The 25,703-nt window shown below is 31.8% G+C and overlaps 1 protein-coding gene across 2 annotated transcripts in view; it reads left to right on the top strand.

Moving 5' to 3' along the window:
• Positions 1-25,703, top strand: part of LOC127709242 (uncharacterized) — a 79,092-nt gene that overhangs the window by 11,877 nt on the left and 41,512 nt on the right. The gene's annotated exons all lie outside the window — the stretch shown is intronic.

Raw genomic sequence — 25,703 nt, 5'->3', positions numbered from 1 at the left:
GGGGTTAATTGCCCTAAACATGTAGGAATAAGGGGCCAAAAAAGGGCCAAAAACAAGTATTTTTTCTAGTTTCTAGACAATAACTTGTGTGTAAGTGTATGGATATCTCTGAAATTGTACTGCAAGGTTCCATACTACAAAGTAAAGGCTGGGATTGAGTTTTGAGGTTATTGCTCCAAGGGGGGTTTCAAAAAGTTGGGTGGGGGGGGGATTTTTTTCCCAATTTTTTTAAGGGATTCATATTTTTTTTTCAAAATTTTTAAATTTCGAATTTTTGAAAAGTTTCAAGAAGAAATCTTCAATTGCACAGTATTGCGCAATGGATTTATAAGATCTTTGACCACATTTATTTTGTATCAGAAACTTATATTATGTCAAAAATTTGATCACAATCCAAATTCAGACAGTATCAAGCTTGAATATTGTGTCCAAATTTGCCCCAACTGTTCAGGGTTCGACCTCTGCGGTCGTATCAGGCTGCACTCAGCGAAGCATTTTATTTTTACTTGTCTTGGAAAAAAAGAGTTTGAAATATATATACAAATGAGTTATACCCACTCACTAGACCCTAATGATCAATGTCAAAATGAGTAATCACTTGGCAGGGCTTATTGAGTTTTGATGGGGGATCATGCCTTCAAATTAGCTACCCCATTATATATTTTCTCCCTGATTTCTAAACTTTTCATTGATCCTCAAGTTTTTGGGAAGTGGGAAAGTTCAGATAGATTGGGTTCTGGTGAGTGCTTTTATTGAAAGAAACCAGCCATTGCTGTAGCAGTCCATGGAAGGCCATTGCGGTTAAAATAGCTATAATTCAGAAAATTGACTAAATTTGGTTCGTCCAAACAAAAATAGCATGTTATTTCCCTCATCTCATAAAAACACCTCAAAAGTAGATACATGTATTTGTTTTCATATATGGAACATTTCCTGACATCTCAGTTGCTTGTCTTGTACAGCTCACCTTGGTAAAAGTGCTACTTTCTGACAGCTCAATGTCTTAAGTCCATATTTTAACTAAAACTATCAATAAATTGTGGTTTAAGGAAGAAATTTTCAACCTATACTTATAATCTGTGTTCTAAGAGAGATGTGCATTTGAAACATATATATATATTCCATTGTACTGGTGCCCAAAATTGTGTATGAAATATCATGGTATGGAACCAGTTACTGATATGAAGCTGGGTCTGATCATGTTTTGATAATAATATTTCTTTTCCGTACTAATGTTTTCAAAGGAAGAAGATAGTTTGTCAATTCCTGTCCACAAGAGAAAGATTATTTTAGGAATTTTATTTTGATACATACTGTGCTTAGGTGCTATACACAACAATGTTCATGCATTTTGAAGAGATGTTTATCTTCATTCCCTGACGTATAACTTCTCAACAAAACTAGGTCACTCTGATAATTATGAATCTATAATATGCTTCATTGCTTATGTTTAATTTCAATTACTGGATGATAGGTTACCAATAATCCCTTGACATGTCTTCTGTAAGAGTCTTATGTTTCAGCAAAGGCTATGTAGCTTATTAAGGTCACCATGACCTTGAGTTTGGTGGTCTTTACAAGAAACGAAAATAACCATAGTTTGAGATGTTTCTCTCATTTTGATTCTCTCTATTTTTGTCTTCTTTCCATTTTAATTCAATTTCAATCTAGATTTAGCAGGTACATGCATATGTTATGTTTGCATCAGTTAACTGATCAATTTTCATCTACTAGTATTAAACATCTTTCATGTTGTCATTTTTAATACAAAATATTGACAGATTGTGAATTATCAATAGCTGTCAACTTTTCAAACCTCAAAGTGTGAAATCTCCAGCTGAAGATTTTTTTTAGTTGGAGATTTGCCATAGAACCTATTGCTTATTGTTTTTCAATATTTTATGATACCTTTTCCATTTTGCTGTTATACAATAAATGTACAAAAGTAATTATGCCTCCACTCTAGGTGTGGGGTCTATACTGCCTTCACTCTAGGTGTGGGGTCTATATTGCCTTCACTCTAGGTGTGGGGTCTATATTGCCTTCACTCTAGGTGTGGGGTCTTTATTGCCTTCACTCTAGGTGTGGGGTCTATATTGCCTTCACTCTAGGTGTGGGGTCTATATTGCCTTCACTCTAGGTGTGGGGTCTATATTGCCTCCACTCTAGGTGTGGGGTCTATATTGCAATCACCTTGTCCATCTGTTCATCCAACAAATATTTTGTTCATACTCAGATACTACTGAACCGAAGAACTTCATATTTGGTCAGCAGCTTAACGGGGATGACATGTAATATGCGAGCACTTTGAGGATCTGTCAGCAACTTCTTCTTGTTATACTGTAATTTGAATTACAAGTGAGGGTATGCTTAGCACGACAACATGTGCAACTTCTTGTTAATCAACATTCAAATGATACCAATACTTAACAAATTAATGGGCTTAAGATTATTTATTTATCATGGGCAATCTTTATTTGTCCCTCGCACAATGTGTTGCGGGGGACATAGAAATACCGGGCGTCCGTCCATCTGGTCTTGTTAGCTCTCACATGTACAATTCTTGCCAGATTTTTATGGAACTTATATCATAAGTTTATATCAGCAATGTCTTGGACGAGTTCGAAAATCAGTGCTGATCAATTATTTTTAAAAGAGTTATGCCCCTTGGAATAATTTATTATATGGAAAATTGCATCGTTAGCGCTTTCATGTGTACAATTCTTGGCAGATTTTTATGAAACTTATATCATAGGTTTATATCAGCAATGTCTTTGACACTTTCGAAAATAAGTGATGATCAAATATTTTTTAAAGAGTTATGCCACTTGGAAATATTGATGATAATGGAAATCACATTGCATTTGCTCTGAAGCCTTCATTTCTCTATAAGATATTTATAAATAGTTTTAAAGAACAAAACAATTTTTTTTTTTTCAGTTATTGCCCTTAATGTACCTTGGATAGATAAAATATGTGCAAAGTGGGGGACAATGAAGTTGGAACTCTGTTCATTTATTACTTATAAATATAAAAAAAAAAGAAGATGTGGTATGATTGTCAATGAGACAACTCTCCACCAGAGACCAAATGACAAAGAAGTTAACAACTATAGTCACTGTATGGCCTTCAATAATGAGCAAAACCAATTCCGCATAGTAAGCTATAAAAGGCCTTAAAATGACAAATGTAAAAACATTTAAAACGAGAAAACAAACATCCTGATTTACGTACAAAACAATCAACAAAAATCAAATATGACATACAGCAACAAACAACAACCACTGAAGTACAGACATCACTTCGGACAGGCACAAACAGAATGTTTTTTTGTAATATTTACAGGAAGAACATCTGGGAACAATGGTGAAAGGGGGAAATGTGTTTAAACTCTAGGCGATTTTAGGCCTCAGATATTCTTTGAATAGGAAGATGCAGAGAAAATACTGATGAAATACTATTCACAGCTAGTAATATTCATCAATAGTTTCATGAATCTTATCTTTTCCTGGTGGCTAGTGTTAAATATGGGTTGTTTACTCTCTGATTATAGCTTTTTCTACGTGGAATATGTTCCTACAAAAGAAGACATATAATCATTGCTAATAGCACTTTATGATAAATATAATTGGTAGTTTATCTTTATGGTCTGGAAAAGGAAATTGATGCCTAAACCTGATTTACATAACATGGTGTTGATTAAGTCATTATACCAGGTTTTTTTCTATTGTCAACTTTGAGTCACAGACTCACTTGTCACAATTGGACAGCAGAGCAGTGCTGGGATATTAATATGAAGGAAAGATTTATGCATATATTACAGAGATCAGCGATTGATATAGGGAAAAAATGGATATCCAGTAACTCAATATAGAATATTTATATGGAAATTTTTAAAGCCTCTGGTTCCATTTTCGGATAATCTTAGTTTAAGCACATACATGTTTCTAATTTACATGTTTGATAAAAGGTAGTTCTTTACTTAAATATATTAATTATTTGCATTGAATATTCATTTCCTTCTGTTTTAAAGATTTTCCTTTTTGTGTAATTCATCATGAAAAGTGGTTCTTGTTGGAAACGATTAAAACAAGGAGGCTGTATAGAATTAAAAGGTGTGAAGGATTGCCCGAATCCTGCCAAACAATGGCAAATATATACCAAAGTGTACCTTCCAGTCCCCTCCATTTTTTGTGAACATTCTAGATCAACCAGTATTAATATACCAGTCTCTAGTTGTTTTATATGAATAAGTTTCACTGGTTAACCTGAGGTCAGTTGACGTTAACATGGTCATCGAATAATCAGTTCTTACTGTGTTGTAATAACATGAGCATTGTGACATAGGAAATTTATGGGAAGTGCACAAATTCAAAAATGTATATTGATACAACATTTGTACAAGGAAACACAGAAGGAAAAAGAAGGAATACACTGTCTCTTCAATATATATAGTAATTTCAAAGTAAAGCAGTAGAGCCAGTAACCCCATTAAATGGCCATGTAAAGTTATTTTAAACTTTGATTGTCTAAATCTAATGTGTATGTATGGCTAAATGTACTGGTACTATTTTTCAGAGTAAAATAAGAAAAAGTATATATCTTCTTCATATTTATAAATACATATTAACAGGCTATTATTTCAACTTGGAATTATTTTTAATTATGGAATTTGCATAATTTCTTGTGCTTAAAATTTTTAATAAATTCCATGTTTATTCTGTACTTTAATTTTCTGTGCTGTGCACAACACTTTCTATTACAAAGAAGATAGTACATTTTCAATAGAATGTACTGTGCCGCGCACAACACTATCTATACAAAATACATTTTATGGAAAGTGTTATGAACTGCTCAAAACATTATAATACCAAATAAACATGGAATTTATTAAAAATTTCAAGCACAAGAAATTATGCAAATTCCATAATTAAAAATAATTCCAAGTTCAAATAATAGCCTGTTTATTATAAAAATAAGAAGATGTTGTATAATTGCCAATGAGACAACTCTCCACCAGAGACCAAATAAAATAGAAGTTTACAACTTTAGGTCACTGTACGGCCTTCAGCAATGAGAAAAACCCATATCGCATAATCAGGTATAAAAGGCCCCGAAATGACAAATGTAAAACAATTCAAACGAGAAAACTGACAGCCTGATTAATGTACAAAACAATGAACGAAAAACAAATATGATATACAGCAACAAACAACAACCACTGAATTTAAATAGGGTGGTGAATGGTCTTAAACTCCAACATTGCAATTTTCTTGTTGCTTTATTCTTATTAGTCTGAAATGGGAATAGATTTCATTTGAGTCCATTTCTTCTAGAAATTTGTCACCTTTTCAACCTTTTTTCATAATTACATATGTGGCGCCACCCCTCGCCCATTGAAATTTTTGATGGAAAGTAAAGAATCAGGTATAAAAAGAATATTTCAGCAAACATATTTGTTGGCGGGGGTGGCGCTTCTGTTAATCTATGAGGAAACTGTCATAAATTTTGACAAATTAGCTAAGTTTATCTACATTTATGACGTCACAAATACATCACTTATGATGCAATTGATGAAAAATCTTTTTTGACTGAAACAATTGAACATTTGAACATATGTTTTTTATCAAATTTTCACAATATTATCACAGTTACTAATTTTCAGATATTTAGTGTTAAAATTATGAGTTAGTGAGATTGTTTTTTTTTTATCTCCACTGCTCATCCCATCATATCCATTCTTCTTCAGTTTTATTTTTATATATGAACTTCATCTTACGTTATGCTGAAAAATCTTAAATGTTATTTCAGTGCTTATACCTTGAAACTTAGATGATCTCTAGCAGAAGTGAATTTAATTAACTTTTCCTTGAATTCATAAAATTTAATCAATATGTGCCTGTTGTTGTATTTATTATAGATACCATAGTTTTTCTCTTAAATATTGACCACTGAAAATTTGTTCTTATCAGTTGAGTTCATCCTGAAGTTAAGCTGTAAAAGAATAATGTATAACAAAGTCGGAAGCTGGTCAGGAAATTTATTTCCTCGCTATTTATGGTAACTACTTCCTGATGTAACATCGGTCATCATTTCAGATTCCAAAGTAAAGCAGAAATGGTTTCCATTTACTTAGTTTATCTCCTGAATTCAGTTATAGATATGGCTTTAATAGATAGCCAATACATGGAGACTGTCTACATATAGACATTTATCATCATATTATACTACCATGTAAATGAATAATCAGATGTTAACTGATGTAATTCTATACATGTACAAGAATTGATTGTCTGGTTGTTTGGTTGTTTGCTACATGTATATGCTTGTAGAAGACTCTCTTTAATGGCACTGCATGACTTCAGCAGTTCAGTTTTATTTAGGCACAACAAAAGAGAGGGAGAATTATTGGTGTATCTTTTTCATATATTTGTACCTTAGCTTGTATGTTCACAGCATCTCAGAAGAATGAGACAGACATCTTGAAGATATATCTTAGAAACTCTTATAATTTGGTCACATGACTCATATACCAAAATGAAGTTTATAGTGTGAACTTTGGGAATGATATTTGTAATTGTCTTTGTTATGAACATCAACACATAGCCTTTCTTAGACTGGAACTCTGTGACATTTTCTACTGTGTTGAAAGTGCTAATATGAAAAGAGTTGATTTCGGTTTCCTTTCTTGTCGTCGCACAAAAGAATATACTGTAGATTCATTATTTTTCGTGGGATACCAATTTTCATGGATTTCATGCATATAGATAAACCACGGATTTAAATGTTCAATGAAGTAGAAATTTTCTATAGGCTTGTATGCAGACTTTATCAAAACCAGGAAATCAAATATCCACGAAAATACGGTTTTTCCTCAATCCACAAAAATTGGTATCCACAATGGTGGTCCATATGCAGGGGCGGATCCAGCCATTTTTAAAAGGGGGTTCCCATCCCAGGATAAAGGGGGGGTTCCAACTATATGTCCCCATTCAAATGCATTGATCGTCCAAAAAAAAAGGGGGGAGGTTCCAATCCCCGGAACCCCCCCCCCTCCTGGATCCGCCACTGATATGAATCTTCAGATTTTTTTAGCTCTAGATCCTCATTGATGTAGATATTTTTGAAGATGCTACAAAATACAAGGTTTCTACTAAGAAGGAAAATAGTTTTAGATATAGAAAGATAAAAGTGTCTTAAATAATACCAAGTTTCCATTTGAAATCCAATTTGTTCTAGTATACTTTTATTTAAAGCTATTATTTTTTCCCACAATTTGAGCAAATATATAGTATGATTCATTTACAATCGATTGCATGGCATTTATAACATAATAATAACATTCATTATAGTAATTGTTTGTTCAGCATTAATATCGGAAATTGCTCACCATATGAAAGAACTTCAGCATTCTGTAAAGAAATATTACTGCGAATTGACATTTAGATTTTGAGTAATATCTATAGGTTGAACGTCAAACATAACATTACAAGTGAACATGTTAAAGAAATAAAATAAATTTTAACTTTTGTAATGGACATTATGAAATGTCAATTGTAAACAATAATTATAATTCCAAAAAAGACCAATAATGTTCAGGATTTTGAAATGGTTCAAGTTGTTGGCACTTCATTGTATGGCAAACTGTATCACATTCAACATCAACAGAATAAGACCAACAGGAAAATTGCAATGTTGGAGTTTAAGATCGTTCACACCAAATTAAACAGTTATATGAGAGAAAAAATAGTAAGCAGTTGAAGAAGAATGCTATTAGAACACAACTCAAGGAAAATGTTAAATGACTCTTGTATATATACAGGTAGTACAAATGCTGTCAGAAAACGGCACTGTCACACCTGAAGTACTATTTTCACAGCCCATATTGAAATCTAGACAACCAACTCATTTATGAATTACTGTCAGCTTATATCAAAGTCCTGACATCAAAGTCACTCATGAAATGTTGTTGTCAGCTTATATTGAAGTCACTCCAATCTTAATTGACTAGGATTGTCAGTTATCCTACCGAAGGTCGTTGGTTCTCTCTGGGCACTTAGCTTCCTCCTACAATAAAAACTGACCGCCACGAAATAGCCAATAGTGCTTTTGGTGGCATTAAACACCAATCAATCAATCAATATCTTGAAGTCCAGACATAGAACTTACTCATGAATTGCTGTCAGTTTATATTGAAGTCCTTACAATGAACTCACTCATGAACAGCTGTCAGTTTATATTGAAGCCCTGACAGCCAACTCACCCATGAGATGCTATTGTCAGCCTATATTGAAGTCAGAGAGGAAACTTACTCTTAAATGCTATTTACAGTTTATGTATTAAAGTCCAGACAGCCAACTCACCCATAAGATGCTATTGTCAGCCTATATTAAAGTCCAGAGAGGCAACTTACACTTGAAATGCTATTTACAACCTGTATATTAAAGTCTAGACAGCCAACTCACCCATGAGATGCTATTGTCAGCCTATATTAAAGTCCAGAGAGGCAACTTACTCTTGAAATGCAGATTTTGATAAACAAACTTGGTTCTTTATCATGGTCAGTATCTGATAAAATTCGTTGATACAAGTAAAATGAGATTTATATATACTTAGAAGGATGTGTTGTCAATATAACCTGTCTATTTACAACCTGTATATTAAAGTCTAGACAGCCAACTCACCCATGAGATGCTATTGTCAGCCTATATTAAAGTCCAGAGAGACAACTTACTCTTGAAATGCTATTTACAGCTTATGTATTAAAGTCCAGACAGCCAACTCACCCATGAGATGCTATTGTCAGCCTATATTAAATTCCATTCCAGAGAGGCAACTTACTCTTGAAATGCTATTTACAACCTATATATTAAAGTCCAGATAGCCAACTCATTCATGAATTGCTGTCAGCTTATATTGAAGTCCTAACAATGAACTAGCTCATGAATTGCTGTTGTCAGCCTATGTTTAAGTCCAGACAGCCAATGACATTTTAAACTCTCTTGTCTTAAATAGTAGATTTTTCTTTTGTTTGATGAATTCATTTTTAAAGGCTGTAATTTTTCTCTTTCGGTTCGCCAAGCATCTAAGCCTAAATTAGACAGATTTTTATTGATGGAAGAAATTTGATTTATTTTGTCTTTTAACTTCTTGACAGGTTTGAGATTGGAGAAAGTATGCTGTATTAATTCCATTTTTTAAATCAAATTTCTGATGCCTTCTTTGTTTAGCTAAGTAAACATTATATTGATGTTTTTTGGTATATCTTTACTCTATCTTTTAAGTTAATTCATTTCTTTCTGCTTGAAATGTTAACAGAACTGAACATTGTGGTTCCTTGATGGAATATATTAGCATATCTGACAGAAGTGTACTATTGATTGATGAAGAAAGATGCTGTAATAAAAGAAGGAATATTCATGGAATATTGACAACCCTGTTATATATTTTTTTTTCTGTTCTTTATTTCACTTGGAACCTTTAACATGTTTAATCATCCTTTAACGCTGAATATGTCTGCCCCTGTCTCCATAAAGTGCCAAACTGCTTTGGTAGTCACTTGGTAATAAGCTCCAATCAGTTGAGGTTTATGACTTTGATTCCAAACAAGGTGAAAGCAAACTCTGAAATTGTAATCTAATACAACTTTGTTTGAATCTTGTTTTAGGATTAAGAGCAAAGGTGTTATTGCTTGATTGCAGTAGGAATAATTGTAATATGACTTCTTGTGGACTGTAAATTCATGAGCCTGCGTGTTAAAAATCCAGCTTTTGTTGAACTAATACAGATTTGTGTTTTCATTCATCAACATTCTCTTGTTCTGAATGTAATTGAATGTCTGCCTGCTGGACATATTCTTCACTTCATCCTTTCGTGATGAGAAAATCTTATAATCAAGATATTACTGCATTTAGATCAGTTACTAATGTTATAACATATCAATTCAAATAAATAGAAGAGACAAACATCTAAACAAGTACAGAGGTTTTTTTTTGTATAACAGTATATAATTATAGATACCATACTTAAAGCCTTTCCTTTTGGGCTTTTGTTTAAAGTTAGGAAACCAAATATACATAAAATATACCTGAAACCTGATAGTATATTTATTTGATCTCATACTATAAGCATCCGTAATACAGTTGACATCTAAGAAATTTTTCAATATAGCCATTGTTGATCATTTAAAAAGTTATTAACAGGATGGGATGGGAGGATTCAATTCCTGAAGGAAGAGGACATTTTTTTATGAGGATGGTCTTATTTTTTGGGGTATTGTTTGTCTAGAGTCTGCTTATGACAAGAATTATTTTTTGATACAGATGATCCAGTACTGGGTACAAACTGGACAAGCCCAGAAAGACAATTGTTTACTAATTCTCCAGTAAATGTGTTATACATTATTGATTAATGATTTTTTGTGAGAGCATTTTATTTGATCAAGTATTTTTTTGTTGATGAGGCCCGTCTCATTATGTCTCCTATGATTTGTTTCATATCAATCTGCCATGCGATGTTTGTTTGTTTGATTTTTTTACTTGATAAGACAGTAGTGAATATAGAAAGATTTGTGTAAAACTGGTCAGTTTATGAAGGTCCATGTACATGTCTATGTCCATGTAGGTTAGCATCTAGACAATTTTTTTCTTGCTGCATATTTTCTCGCTGTGTTGAAGACCCATCGGTGGCCATGGGCTGCTTTCTGCTCTTTGGTCAGGTTGTTGTCTCTTTGACAAATTCCCCATTTCCATTCTCTATCCTAGAATTAGTTTTCTGTAACCAACATTTTCCATTTCATTCACTATGGTTAAGTTTTACAACCTGAGTTCATATTTAAGTCATAATTTTAAACATGGCTCATGTAACTAGTGTATGGATACACTATAGAAGACTGGTAAGAATCCAGACAAGAATAAGTCACTGTGACCTACATTTACTGCATTGTTGAATTTGGTTAAGATTTACTTCCAAGTTCATATATATCTCAATAACTATGCTTAATAAAATAATCTAAGTTAGTATGTGGATTCATACTGAAGTGTATGTTTTCATCTAGACAAAAATGGTCACTGTTACCTACATTTTTTGCTTCATTGACTTTGGTTCAAAAAATATTTCACTGTCACTGTACAAAATATTATCATGCAATCTACTGGAAGTGAATTTACTGCAATTCTGAATTTCTGACATCATATTGTGTGCAGAAATAGGCAGCATTTGTACTCATAGATAACCTTTGTTTGTTCATGTTTTAGAATTTTCAGATAAAAAATGTGGCTATTATTAAGTTACAGTGGTTAAAGGTTGAAATACAACTACAACATCAAACCAGATTTCATTAATTTGCCCTGTTTTATAATTTAATGGTAGGCAAATTTGGTCAACAGTTTTGTTATTTCGTAAGTACTCTTCAGTACCAGTATTTCTATAAAGAAATTCTACAGGTTGCAGTGCAACATCTGCTTTTGTATTCCTATCATATCTGTGCTTTATGGTATAGACAGTTCTATACCATAGTGTACTAATAGAAATGAAACAATAGAAAATGTTATGTGGGTTGAATTTTCCTATTTGGGGAAAGTTTTTAATGCCATTTCAGTTGTGTGACATATCTGTTCGTATTGTTCCTGATGATTATCAGCACCATTATTTTTGTTGTTTCATTCTGATCTTGATGTAGTTTTTCCTGCTTGTGATCTCTTAATAGTTCACAAATAGCCATGATGGATTACACTGGCGTAGAAATGTCATCCATAATGGGTAATGATAAGGATGTCCTGTGTAATGGGAATTAAATTTTCCTATAGAGGATACAATTTTTATGTAATAAAGAATTTTTGGTTCTTGCTTTTCAAGAATAAATCTTCTTCTATTTTGTCACCTAAAAAATATTAGATTACGAGAAATAATCTCGTTAAAGTAGAGCATAACAATTTTTTTTTTAACTATGAAAGACTAAAAGTAGTAACAAAAGATTCTCATTTTTATTTAACCAAACCATTCTTACTTGTGAGTAATGTTGTTTAATATTTAAAAGCTATTCTTGTAAGTTACAATAGGGGTTTGATATGAAAAGCAACTCGGATACTTTTATTGTTAGATATCACTTTTCAAGCAGCTTTGATAATTGACAATACCTATCGATCTAATTCCCCCTTTCACTTAGATTAAACAAAATTTGTATGGAAGTTGTTTATGATGAGACATTATCAGCCAATCATTATCATCCGACCTTGTCCTTATTTTAAGACTCAAGTAGGTATGTTTAACTTTCAGGATTAGGTATGTTTCTCAGTAACTATTGGTTGACAGGTCAACAATATATGGTTAGTAGCTTTGTCCTGAAAAGTATATCATATGGTCTTGACCTCATTTTCAAGCTTTAGTGGTCATGTTTTAAAAAGCAGGTCTGTTTCTTAGTAGCTATAGTAGTCCTCAGATACTGCACATGATTAAGTATTATAGATACAATGAATAAGCGTTGATTCTCGAAAAAGAAACCATGAGCCTGGAGGGCGAATGGTTTGTTTTTCATGAATCAACGCTTATTCATTGTATCTATAACTTAAACTATTGTGTTGATGTCTTTCTTAATTAGAAGGTATTGTAAGTGAGTAAGAATAACCCCCGTTATCATGTTCAAAGATGCATTAATAAATCAAAGTTCTCAATTAATTGGTTAGAGAAACACAAATATAGCATAACACGTCTGTCTTTGAATTGTGATGCATCTGAAAATTATCCATAATTTACGAAATAAGACAAATTCGAACTTATTTTTAAGTATATATAATAAGTTTGTTACCGAAATTTCTAGCAAGAAACCTAGGCACATCACTATTTACTCACATAGGTATGTGCGAATAAACATTTGTAAAGATATGTAATAAAATAGATGAAATCATACTATATTTATAAAACAAAAATGGACAAATTGAATGAAATCATTTTTTTTTTCAAATACCTGAATTGGCCAATAACAATCCAAAAATAAGCGAGAAAACCCACTATTATTACAAAAATATCTAAAATAACATACAAATAAGAAAAACAGAAAAAGTAAAGAATAAGGACTTCTAACTTGACTCTATAACTCATGGATCTTAACCTCGTGGCTACCAACTTATACGATTGTCTATTATGTATATATAAAGGTACAAACCCTGTGTGTCAGTTGTACCAATGTTTATCATATGTTCATTTATCTATATAAAATAGACATCTAAATTGCAACCCATTGGTAACCAAGAGGTTTCGTTGATGTGTTGATGTCAGTCACACAAAACAGATTTCAAGGAGGGGTTCGATTCCCAGTGAAGGCATATGAAAATTACAAAAGCTAAAGGTAAGTTTTTAGATTAATTCCATCAGTGAACAGAAATTATTAATAAGCCAATTCAAACTTAATGAAATTAGGCCCACAAAGGAAAAAATTGAATATAATTTGGTGAGTCCATTTCAGCAACAGACTTAGAAAGCGTAGATTCTAGAAAAAGAATCCATGGTAAGTGAATAGGCTGACGTCATGGCAATGGTTTAATAAACTGTATTATGAATGTGAACTTGTTGTAATGGATGTATGTCCTTCTGACATATTTCATATGGACATCAAGAAAACAACAATCAAATATTCATGTGGCATAATTAGTCTAGTTTAGTCTCATTTTCAACTAACCATATATATCTGATTACAATTCATTTATAATTTGATGATGTGAATTTGGGTGACATACATCATTTGATCAGGACCTTCAGTGGTTCATTTTATTTTTATTGACTAGGTCTGAATTTCTTGAATTAAACATGATAATTTAGGAATGTATTGTGATTTCATTATTTGAATTTCATATGCATCTGACAGGTGTCAGTTGACTTTTGCAATTATTCAAATTTTACAGAAGCTGAAATATTTATTTAGTGAGTTTACTCATATTTCATTCTTATTTAAGTGTCACATTATAAGAAAATATCTTTTATAGCAAAAGTGTAGTGTAAATTGTTGTTAACACACCCATAAAATTACTGAATATAATTATCAAATTTTACGAAAGTGTATACATATAACTTATAAAATCATGAACAAGTCTTTTGTTTTTGTTGTGTCATTGGGATGCTGTCTCATAGAAGTATATGCAGCATCTCCTCTTATTCCTAATTATTGATTAGCAAGTTTAAGTAAAAAGACAAGCTACATGTACTTTCTTTCAGGGTTAAAATGGAATAGAAATCAGTAAACATTAAGGATGTAGTTAGGTGAAATTAAAAAAATCTAGAATTTAGAATTGATACTATAAGTCAAAATAGCATTAGTTAAGGAACAAAATAAGCTAAAAATATTGATAGGTTATGGAACTCCATTTTTGAGATATTTGATTTTTAAAAAAATGGCAAGAAAAGGAAGACTCAGACTTTTACCTTATATTTAGCATTGGCATTATTTGGGTCTCAAATCCTAAGAAAAGAAATTTAGAATCTGCTTAAATTTTGGTAATTACCTTTTTATTAGCTATTGAGGTCTTCTATGAAAAGAAAAGTGGGTGATATGGGGCAAAATATTCTACCCTGTAACAGTTTTGTAGGAAAAAACCAAGGAGTCCAAGCATCTAACAAAAATTCCTAAAGCTGACATGACTACATCCTTAACTTAAATTATAGAATCTTAAGATCCATACAAGAGAACATTGCAAAAATATTTCAGCAGCATTACAATGAATCAAATAGTCCTTTATCTCATCTTTCACTTGGATAATATGATATATTAAAACTGACAGACTGTCAGAAGTATCATTAAAACAATGCTTTTACCAAGCCCGCATTATAAAATCGCTGTAGTGAATATATCATCTGAGAATTCCTAGTATTATCATGGTTAATATTTCATTTATTGTTCCATGTTTATTGATTTAGGAATCTCTGTGGAGATCTATGGAATATTAGAGGCTTTGTTTGCCTTGTAAGTTCATATAATTTATTTGTGCAACCATGTTAAAATATACAGTATCACCAAGGACAAGATTTGTAATCATTCAAATCTAGCTTAGTACCAACAAGTACCATGAATAAGAAGATATCTTTTGGGTATTCAGAAATTTATGATGCAAACTGGGATGACTTCAGTCCATACTATCTGGTAATCATACTTAATGAAAAGTATAAATTTTTCTGCTCTCTGATTTAATTTTTCTTGTACACATGAAAATTAGTATTGGGATATACCTAAAATCGTTTTGAATCAGATAACCTCAAGTAATGACTTTGATGGATGATGAAACCAATGATGACCTATGTTTCACCTGTACTTTTCTTTATATGGACATTAAATATTATTCTGTTTTCACCAAACACTTAGTAATTGGTTTTATCTCCAGTAAAAACCAAAGCATTGAGTGTAAAAACCATAGCATTGATTGAAGTAGGAATAGTTCATTAGTGTGTGGATATCATTTGTCTCAGATTTCTCTCTCTCTAAATTGGTAGATGTTCACACTTTTCTATAACTAAATCAATCACCTTGATCATTTATACAAAAGTTATTCTTTTCGAAAATAATGTTAACATAAGTAAGCATTTTATACAAATTTAAATGATTTTTTTCTCTGAACTTTTTTTTTTAGCCAATTTCTTCTTTCAATAGTCTGATAGTTTTCAATAACTCAAATACCATTTAAAATTAAAAAAGACACATAGTGATCAATATACAATAATTATCTTGGGAGATGATTGAAGAAAGATTAAGTATAAATTACTTTGTTACAATGATGGTACAAACAACAAAACAATTATAAATCAAGTAGGTGATGTGATAAACACATTGCAAGGTCATTTTTATGCCCCTGCCGCAGCAGAGGTCATTAAGTGTTATCCTTGTAAGCCTGTACGTCCCAAAATTTGTTTCCGTTCTCTAACTTTAGTTTGCCTCAACCAAATATTATGAAACTTATAAACAATGCTTATTACCACAAAACTCAGATCAAGTTTGAATTTGTGTTGAGCCACTTTTACCATTCTTGAGTTATGTCCCTTTATAAGGTTATATGCAAGCAGGGGCATCATCTGTGTCCCATGGACACATTCTCCATTTATTTTTTTAAAACATTAAAAAGACATTTTCATATGAACTCTGTAGAATTTAGCACATTTTGACCTTGCTTTCCAAATTATGTGCTGTCTGTTTTATTCATTGCTCAAGTTAGTGTTCTTACTTTCATGACATGTGATCTAAATATATACAGCTGTTTATAGCTTACTACATAGTATTGGTTTTGCTCATTGATAAAGGCTATACAGTGACAGGTAGCTGTTTATATTCTTTTCCTTTGGTTTCTGATGGAAAGTTCTTTCATTGGCAATCATACTACATCTCTTTATTTTTATGAAGGGGGAGGTTTGTGCACACATTTTGTGCCTGTACCATGTCAGGCAATCTAGACCATATGTTTTTCCTTGTTGTTTGTTTTTGTCTGTTCATCATGTTTTTAGAGGATTCGGGTGTTGATGGTTTGTGTGGTCTCTTGTACTGTCTAATAATTTTAATGATTCCTGTTATCCTTTATACATCTTATTTTCAACAAAAGGCATTGTAGCCTACTGACTTATAACAGTTAAACTCCGAACAAAATGCAATATAAAATGAATGGTCAACAAAACGTTTACAAGCCAAATTTGTCACATAACAATCAACAAACACATTTGTAACATATAACACTCTACAAATACATTTTAATAACTTCACACAGCAAGCCAAATTTATAACATAACACTCAACAAACACATTTGTAACATATAACACTCTACAAATACATTTTAATAAATTCACATAGCAAGCCAAATTTGTAACATAACACTCAACAAACACATTTGTAACATATAACACTCTACAAATACATTTTAATAACTTCACACAGCAAGCCAAATTTGTAACATAACAACTCATCAAACACACATCATAAACACATCATAAACACATCATAATGCTTAAACTCATCAAAACAAAATTTTTAACATAACACTCAACAAAGCAAACACATTAGTCTACCTATCCTGGATAAACCACATTGTATATGAACAGTCAACAACATACAATATAAATCAGCAAAACACAATGTAGCATTAACAGTCAACAACATACAATATAAATCAGCAAAACACAATGTAGCATTAACAGTCAACAACATACAATATAAATCAGCAAAACACAATGTAGCATTAACAGTCAACAACATACAATATAAATCAGCAAAACACAATGTAGGATTAACAGTAAACAACATACAATAATCAGCAAAACACAATCTAGCATTAACAGTCAACTAAACTCTTAGTAATAAGATTGCTCAACAAAACACATTGTAATAATATAAACACTTAGCAAAACACATTGTAATAATATACACACTTAGCAAAACACATTGTAATATGAACACTTAGCAAAACACATTGTAATATGAACACTCAGCAAAACACATTGTATCATAATTTGACATGAACTCTCTACAAAACACAATGTTATATGAAAACTCACAAAATACACTGTAAAGTGAAAACAAAAAAAGACATGTTATAACATAAGCAGTCAAAGAAAAATATTATTCAGGAACTATCTTAACAACATCCTTATCTCAACACTTAACAGGAAACACAAGCACATTGGTAGGTGACAATGTAACAGGAAGATTTAAAATTGGAATTTAAACATTTCTTATTACTAATAGACTTCAGTTCTGCTGTTTCAATAGGGAGAAAAGTCATTCCTATTTATTTTTTTAGGTTATTCCCAGAATTTACATAATTTTACTGTAATTTAAACTTGTCATACTCATGAGAGACCTTATTATATTTTGGTATTCAGACAAGTTCACTAGAAATTTGTATTTCCTGAACTTGTGTTAAATTAATTATCTGTTTGTGTTTGGTTATGCATACCTAATTGCTGTTATACACAATATTAAAACTTTATGATTATTGATTTTAATGGGAGGAAAAATTGTTGACAGAGAAATTCTGACAATGATTAAGTGAATTTTGATATTCTCCTAAAATTGGTTTATAATATCTAACAGAAGAAGCAGCTGCTGCTCAGTGATATATATAAATTCTACTACACTATAGTTCATTAAAATATTCATCTACTGAAGACTGTTATTTTTGTTTTGAATTCAAAGAGTTAAAGTGGAGAAATATCTTAATCCTTAGTGGTAAATTGTAGAATCTTTCCCTCTGAAATGAATAAAAGCCGCAAGTCTGTGTTTTTTTGTCAAGAATCTAATTACAAATGCCTAGATATGTACATGTGTAACAAAAATTATTTTCGAAAAGGTGCACAGTTGCCTGCAATTCATTGCCATACATGTGTAACAACTGTGTATTAATGTATACAATATACTATAGTTTTCTGTAATACATTGCTATGTGTATTCTCTGTGTATCACTGTACAACAGATACTATAGTTGTCTGCAATACATTGTCATGTGTAACCTCTGTGTATAACTACACCAGATACTACAGTTGTCTGCAATACATTGTCATGTGTAACCTCTGTGTATCACAGTACACCAGATACTACAGTTGTCTGCAATACATTGTCATGTGTAACCTCTGTGTTATCAGTGACAACCAGACACTACAGTTGTCTGCAACACATTGTTATGTGTAACCTCTGTGTATCACTGTACACCAGATACTATAGTTGTCTACAATACATTGTCATGTGTTACCTCTGTGTATCACTGTTAACCAGATGCTATAGTTGTCTGCGATACATTGTCATGTGTAACCTCTGTGTATCACTGTACACCAGATACTACAGTTGTCTGCAATACATTGTCATGTGTAACCACTATGTATCCATGTACACCAGATACTACAGTTGTCTGCAATACATTGTCATTTGTAACCTCTGTGTATCACTGTACACCAGATACTACAGTTGTCTGACAATACATTGTCATGTGTAACCACTATGTATCCATGTACACCAGATACTACAGTTGTCTGCAATACATTGTCATTTGTAACCTCTGTGTATCACTGTACACCAGATACTACAGTTGTCTGCAATACATTGTCATGTGTTACCTCTGTGTATCACTGTACACCAGATACTACAGTTGTCTGCAATACATTGTCATGTGTTACCTCTGTGTATCACTGTACACCAGATACCATAGTTGTCTGTGAAACATTGTCATGTGTAACCTCTGTGACTCAATTTACACCAGATACTACAGTTATCTGCAATACATTGTCATGTGTTACCTCTGTGTATCACTGTACACCAGATACTACAGTTGTCTGCAATACATTGTCATGTCTAACCTCTGTGTATCACAGTACACCAGATACTACAGTTGTCTGCAATACATTGTCATGTGTAACCTCTGTGTATCACTGTACACCAGATACTACAGTTCTAGTTGGAAAGAGTGTCTCAGGACATTTCAAAAATTCTTATGAGGATATTATGAATAAAATTGGAGGTGGGATATGCATCGATGAGACATCTATCTAACGGCACAAATATCAAAAGACATCTAGATTCTAGATTCTAGATTCTAGATGTCAATGATTGGCAAGTGTCTAGATACTGTTGATTCATTTATTTTTGTGGGTTCAAATTTTTGTGGATTGAGGAAAAATTGTATGTTCATGGATATTTGATTTTGCCAAAGTCTGCCTACAAGTTATTTCAAAGCCTTTTATAGCTCACTATGCGGTATGGAGTTTTGCTCATTATTGAAGGCCATAGAGTGACATGTAGTTATTAACTTCTACGTCATTTGGTCTCTAGTGTAGAGTTTTCATATTGGCAATTACACTACATCTTCTTATTTTTATATAAACAAGCCTATCAAAAACTTTTACTTTGTTGAATCTTTAAATTCATGGTTCACCTTTGCACACAAAATCCACAAAAATTGGTATCCCATGAATAATCATGAATTAACAGTAATTAAAAATAATGTGAAAGTTATTTTAAAAGAGACTATCAAAGTTCTCGCACTAATTTCTTTAAAGACAAAAAACATCAAGAAAGATATGACTAGTGAATTACCATACAAACTCTTCTGATCTATATATTCAAGGTCTTAGGGATTAAATAGCTTTTGAGCTAAATCAGATTGATTTACATTTTATATGAAATTATACAATTTAATATTAAAGACGGCTGACAAAAAACAGTGTAATATGAGGAAGAGTCCATTATATAAAATTGTATTGGGGTTGCATTGTGTTACAATTTGATAAATGAAACATTAGATAGATTTATAGAATACATAAGTCAGATCAAATATAATCCCAATAGTATTAATAAAATGTCATCAGATAAAATCTCACCCTCTAAAATATCAAGATCTTTCACATATTTAGTGTTATTATATAAACCAGTAGATATATTTGGAAACAAATTAAATTTTATCACAGTATTGGTACAATAAGAGATGAAATGAAAAATAAATCCCCATGTCATATTTTAAATCTGTATTATAAACCATGGCATAATTTAGAGGGAATAAGTAAAAAAAAATTCATCTTTTCTGTTTCATATGCAAATATTAAGTTGAAGATTGTTGGATTATAACGTAGGCAAATTTGTGTTAAAAGATTTTTTGAATTATACAAATTTCTTGCAGTAGTTGACTTCTTAATAGAATTAGCCCATTTTGCAGTAGCACTTTAAAAATGATTTAAAAAAAGAATAAAATGTAAAAAAAAAAACTGTACGGTTGCACATACTTAGTCGATATGGTTAGTAGGTTGACTGTACCCTTACCCTTCTTAAAAAAATCTTGGATCTAACAGAAGTGTTGAAAATATTCTTTTTCTTGGTAATGTTATATATAAACACAAACTATGTCTGGCACATTGCCTTGTCAAATCCAATGCAGTGCCTACAATCGCATTAATTGCAATACTGTGCCTACAATCGCTTTAAATTTAATACTGTGTCTACAATCATTTTAAATGCAATGCTGTGGTTACAATCACTTTAAATGCAATGCTGTGTCTACAGTCTTTTTGAATGCAATGCTGTGTCTACAATCACTTTAAATGCAATGATGTGTCTACAGTCTTTTTGAATACAATGCTGTGTCTACAATCACTTTAAATGCAATGCTGTGTCTACAGTCTTGAGTGCAATGCTTTGTATGCAGCTGCTTTAAATGCAATGCTAGGGTTACAGTCACTTTAGATGCAATGGTGTGTCTGTAGAAGTGTTTACTGCAATGTTGTGTCTACAGGTTCTATAAATGCAATGCTTTTCTAGTTGCTTTATATTCAATGATGTGTCTGCAATCGCTTAAATGTAATGTTGTGTCTACAGTCACTGCAAATACAATGATGTGTCTTCAATTGCTTTAAATGCAATACTGTGTCTAGTTTCTATTATATAGTTATATATACAGTTGCTTTAAATGCAGAGCTATGTCTACAGTTGCTTTAATTGCAATGCTGTGTCTACAGTCTCTACAAATGCAATGATGTGTCAACAGTCTCCGTTAAAGCAAAGCTGTGTCTGTGTCAACAGTATCTATATATGCAATGATGTGTCAACAGTCTCTATAAATGCAATGATGTGTCTTCAGTTGCTTTATAAGTAATGATATGTCTACAGTTGCTTTATATGCAATGATGTGTCTACAGTTGCTTTATATGCAATGATGTGTCTTCAGTTGCAGTTGCTTTATATGCAATGATGTGTCTTCAGTTGCTTTATATGCAATGATGTGTCTACAGTTACTTTATATGCAATGTCAGATATGTCTACAGTTATTTTAACGCAATGATATGTCTACAGTTGCTTTATATGCAATGATGTGTCTACAGTTGCAGTTGCTTTATATGCAATGATGTGTCTTCAGTTGCTTTATATGCAATGATGTGTCTTCAGTTGTTTTATATGCAATGATGTGTCTTCAGTTGCTTTATATGCAATGATGTGTCTTCAGTTGCAGTTGCTTTATATGCAATGATGTGTCTTCAGTTGCTTTATATGCAATGATGTATCTACAGTTACTTTATATGCAATGATATGTCTACGGTTGCTTTATATGCAATGATATGTCTTCAGTTGCTTTATATGCAATGATGTGTCTACAGTTGCTTTATATGCAATGATTTGTCTACAGTTGCTTTAATGTAAAGCTGTGTATAAAGTTGCTTAAATTGCAGTGCTGTGTCTACAGTCTATAAATGCAATGCTGGATCTTCAGTTGGTTTAGATGCAGAGCTGTATCTACAGTTGCTGTAAATGCAGAGCTGTGTCTTCAGTTGCTGTAAATGCAGAGCTGTGTCTACAGTTGCTTCAAATGCAACATAGTCTTTGCATTGGATAAATGTATATGAAAAGTCTTAAAGAAAAAACCTACCTTAAGTTAAAGGACCACCACTTGAAATTATATGATGAATAAGGCAATGAAGATATAAATATATATTTGTTTCTTATTACATCATTGGAATGTTTTTTTGTGTACATTATTACACCAAGTATTCCTTTTTTGCCGAATGAAACAAAAGGTCAAATATCAACTGTACCCATAAAACATTAAGATAATTGTTCTATGGTAGATTTAGTGAAAAATTTTGTCCTCTGTATATAGTGTTGGTGCATAAAGAAGCATTTGTATAATCAGCTTGCTTCTGTACTGAATATATTCATAGATTTTTCCAGGAAGTAGGTTGAAATTTATGTTATGTTACAGTATAAAGTCTCCTAGGAGAGTGGATAAAACACAATAATTTCTTTGTTGAGGATCAAAAAAATATTCAATATATATTCTCTATTTTGCCATCAAAATTCAGTATTGTACAATATGAAAATAAGTTAATTAAATATCAACAGCATTAAGGTCCATTACACAAACAATTTTGCCATTATTGTTTAGAAATTAATTATTTTCCCACTAGGACTTTGAAGAAAGTCTTGGTGAAATAAACAAATACAAAAGCTTTAATTCTGGATTGTTGCTTAGGTATTGGATTTTTAGTAGAAAATGTAATTTACTTTTATTATGTGAAAAGAGTCTGAAAGTGTTTTATAATTATTCAATAACTGTAACCACTTTCGTCCAACAGGGGACCAATCATTACAGTAATTAACCTAAATTGAGTTCTTGGTGTAAGACGTTTACGGTGGTATTGTCGGTGTATAATAGCTGTTAAAGGCATACTTAATAAATTTTATTATTTTATTTTGTTATCTTACTTCCTCTCTTGTATAATGTATTTGAAAACCCTCTTCATCATTTAAGTTTATAAAGACGAGGAAATTAGGCGAAAGTCAACTACCTAACAATATCTTCTTTTTCCTGGAAAGACTTTCTTTTGAACCCCACTCTGTTGACAGAGTAGGCATAGACATAAATGAAGGGAGATTCAATTTGATGTCTCAACTTTTTTCCTGTTGAAGTTCAGGAGGGGTCAAGTCTTTTGAAAAATGTAGTTTTGTGATTTCAAGTCGCACAGATTTCCTCTTCAAAAAACTTAACATTGCAGGATATACACCCAAACAGTCCCAGAGTGTAGTTTCTCCTACAGATGAATATAGGTGTCAACTCATGGAAAATTAGTTGTAGTACCGTAAAAAATAAAGAATTATTATTATTAAAATTATACATCCTATTCTTTGGATGTTTCAAGAAGCAACTTATTGGTTCTTCTAAATAATTAAAAATAAACCCTCTTCATTCTTATTGAAAACAGGTACAATATACTTTCTTTTTTATATTTTTGCCTTTTTTTTTGTATTGTCAATGTTTTTTGCTGTTTATCAATCATTTCTGAATTCCTTGATATTTTAATTTCCATACCTATAAATAGACTATTTTTATATTACTGACTTTTTGACTCTGTAGTATATAATTGTTCTACAGGTTACCTATTCTGTGGTAGGACATTCTGATACTCTGCAAAGTGAAAGCAACTAAAAGAAGAAAAATCAAGCTCATAATGGGTGCAATTTTCGGGAAAAAAATAATTGTTTTATATTTTCTATACACAACAAAATCATCGGAAACAGTCATTTTTTTCCCCTAATTGCACCGATTGTAAACTTGATGATTTTACTTCTATTAGTTTCTCTGACTTGACCAAGTACCAGAATGTCCTATCAAAGACTAGGTATCCTGTCTAAAATATATATAATCTGGAGACAAAAATGGGTAATACGAAAATAGTCTATTGTTAAGATTTAATAGATATTTGTCAAATGACAAGGTTTTATTATAACATAGATAGATAAAGCATAACACAAAATTTTAAAGCACATAAAAAGTTGATTAATATTTCTATATCACTCAGAAATTTGAAAAGGTCTTCTAGAATGCTAATCCTTCCAACATGGCTTTTATTTGGCTGACAATACTTTTTAAAATGTGTAAACAAACCCTTGTTGAAATTCTGTTTTATTCTTAATTTCAGTTCATCAGATAATAAAAGTAGTTTAGGTTATTTTTGTCATGTCAATCTCTGATTGATTTTGCATATTACATCATATTACATGAATCATAAGATTTTAACGCTAAGCTAATTAGTCTGAAATTCGGTATGGATATGTATCTCTATTGATCTTGTATGGTTCATCATCCCTTCTAGAGTATTGCTGACGGAGAAATTTCCAATGACTCCCTGTTAGATTTATATCAGAAAAGTATTGAAGAGATGAGAATTTGTTCGAGTTGTTACAGTTCTTGGTTTATTGTTGAGTTGGGTCTGCTAAGAAATAAGACGGATAAGTTATATGATGCTTTAGGGAAAAAAGTGTCTGGTATATGACTGGAAATGAAAGTTTATGTAAATAGGACAGGTTTTTAATGGGATGACTGGGAAACAAAAAGATCTGCTGCTGACCAAAATGTATAAGTTTAAGCTTTGATAAATCTAAATTTCCCTGTGTCTTACAATGTTTAAGTTTTTTTAAACTTTAATTAGATGTACATTCAAAATTAATCTAGTTTCCTTTACATTTACTGTAGATGTTTTATTAGTCCCCTGCCGACAAAGTCGAAGGGGACTTTAGGTTTGCACTCAATCTGTCTGTCCATCCATCAGTCTGGCAAATCAGTTTTCCACACTTTTTTTCGTCATGCTTGAATGTATTGTTTTATCATGACAAGTTACAGATCAAGTTTGAATTTTGTTCCGGTCTGACGATTTTGTGCAGAGTTATGGTCCTTGGACTTAGAAAATTCACTGAAATAATCAGTTTTCCTCACTTTTTTTTGTCATGCTTTGAAGATATTGATTTGATAATTGGTATATAGTTTTATCATGACAAGTTACGGATCAAGTTAGAATTTTGTTCCAGTCTGATGATTTTGTGCAGAGTTATGGTCCTTGAACTTAGAAAATTCACTCAAGTAATCAATTTTCCACATTTTTTTTTGTCATGCTTGAAGATATTGACTTGATATTTGTTATATAGTTTACACCATGACAAGTTATAGACCAAGTTAGCATTTTGTTCCAGTACAATGAATTTTTAACCGGTAGGGGACTATGTATTGCCAGGCAATACTCACAGAATGCTTGTTCCATATATTGTGCAGCAAGCCAGTCCTTGGTGCAATCCAATTTTAACAGCTATAACTGACAAAATAAAACAGATAATCATAAATTCCCGAGATTACATAGGAGTTGCAACACTATTGTTGGGGAATATTTTCAGGAAACATTCATCATCTGTAATATTGATATGATGTATACT

This window comes from Mytilus californianus, unplaced genomic scaffold, assembly GCF_021869535.1.
Source record: "Mytilus californianus isolate M0D057914Y unplaced genomic scaffold, xbMytCali1.0.p SCAF_7, whole genome shotgun sequence".
Taxonomy (NCBI): domain Eukaryota; kingdom Metazoa; phylum Mollusca; class Bivalvia; order Mytilida; family Mytilidae; genus Mytilus; species Mytilus californianus.
The sequence above is the reverse complement of the archived record's forward strand: the minus strand, read 5'-3'. Positions and strand labels throughout refer to the sequence as shown.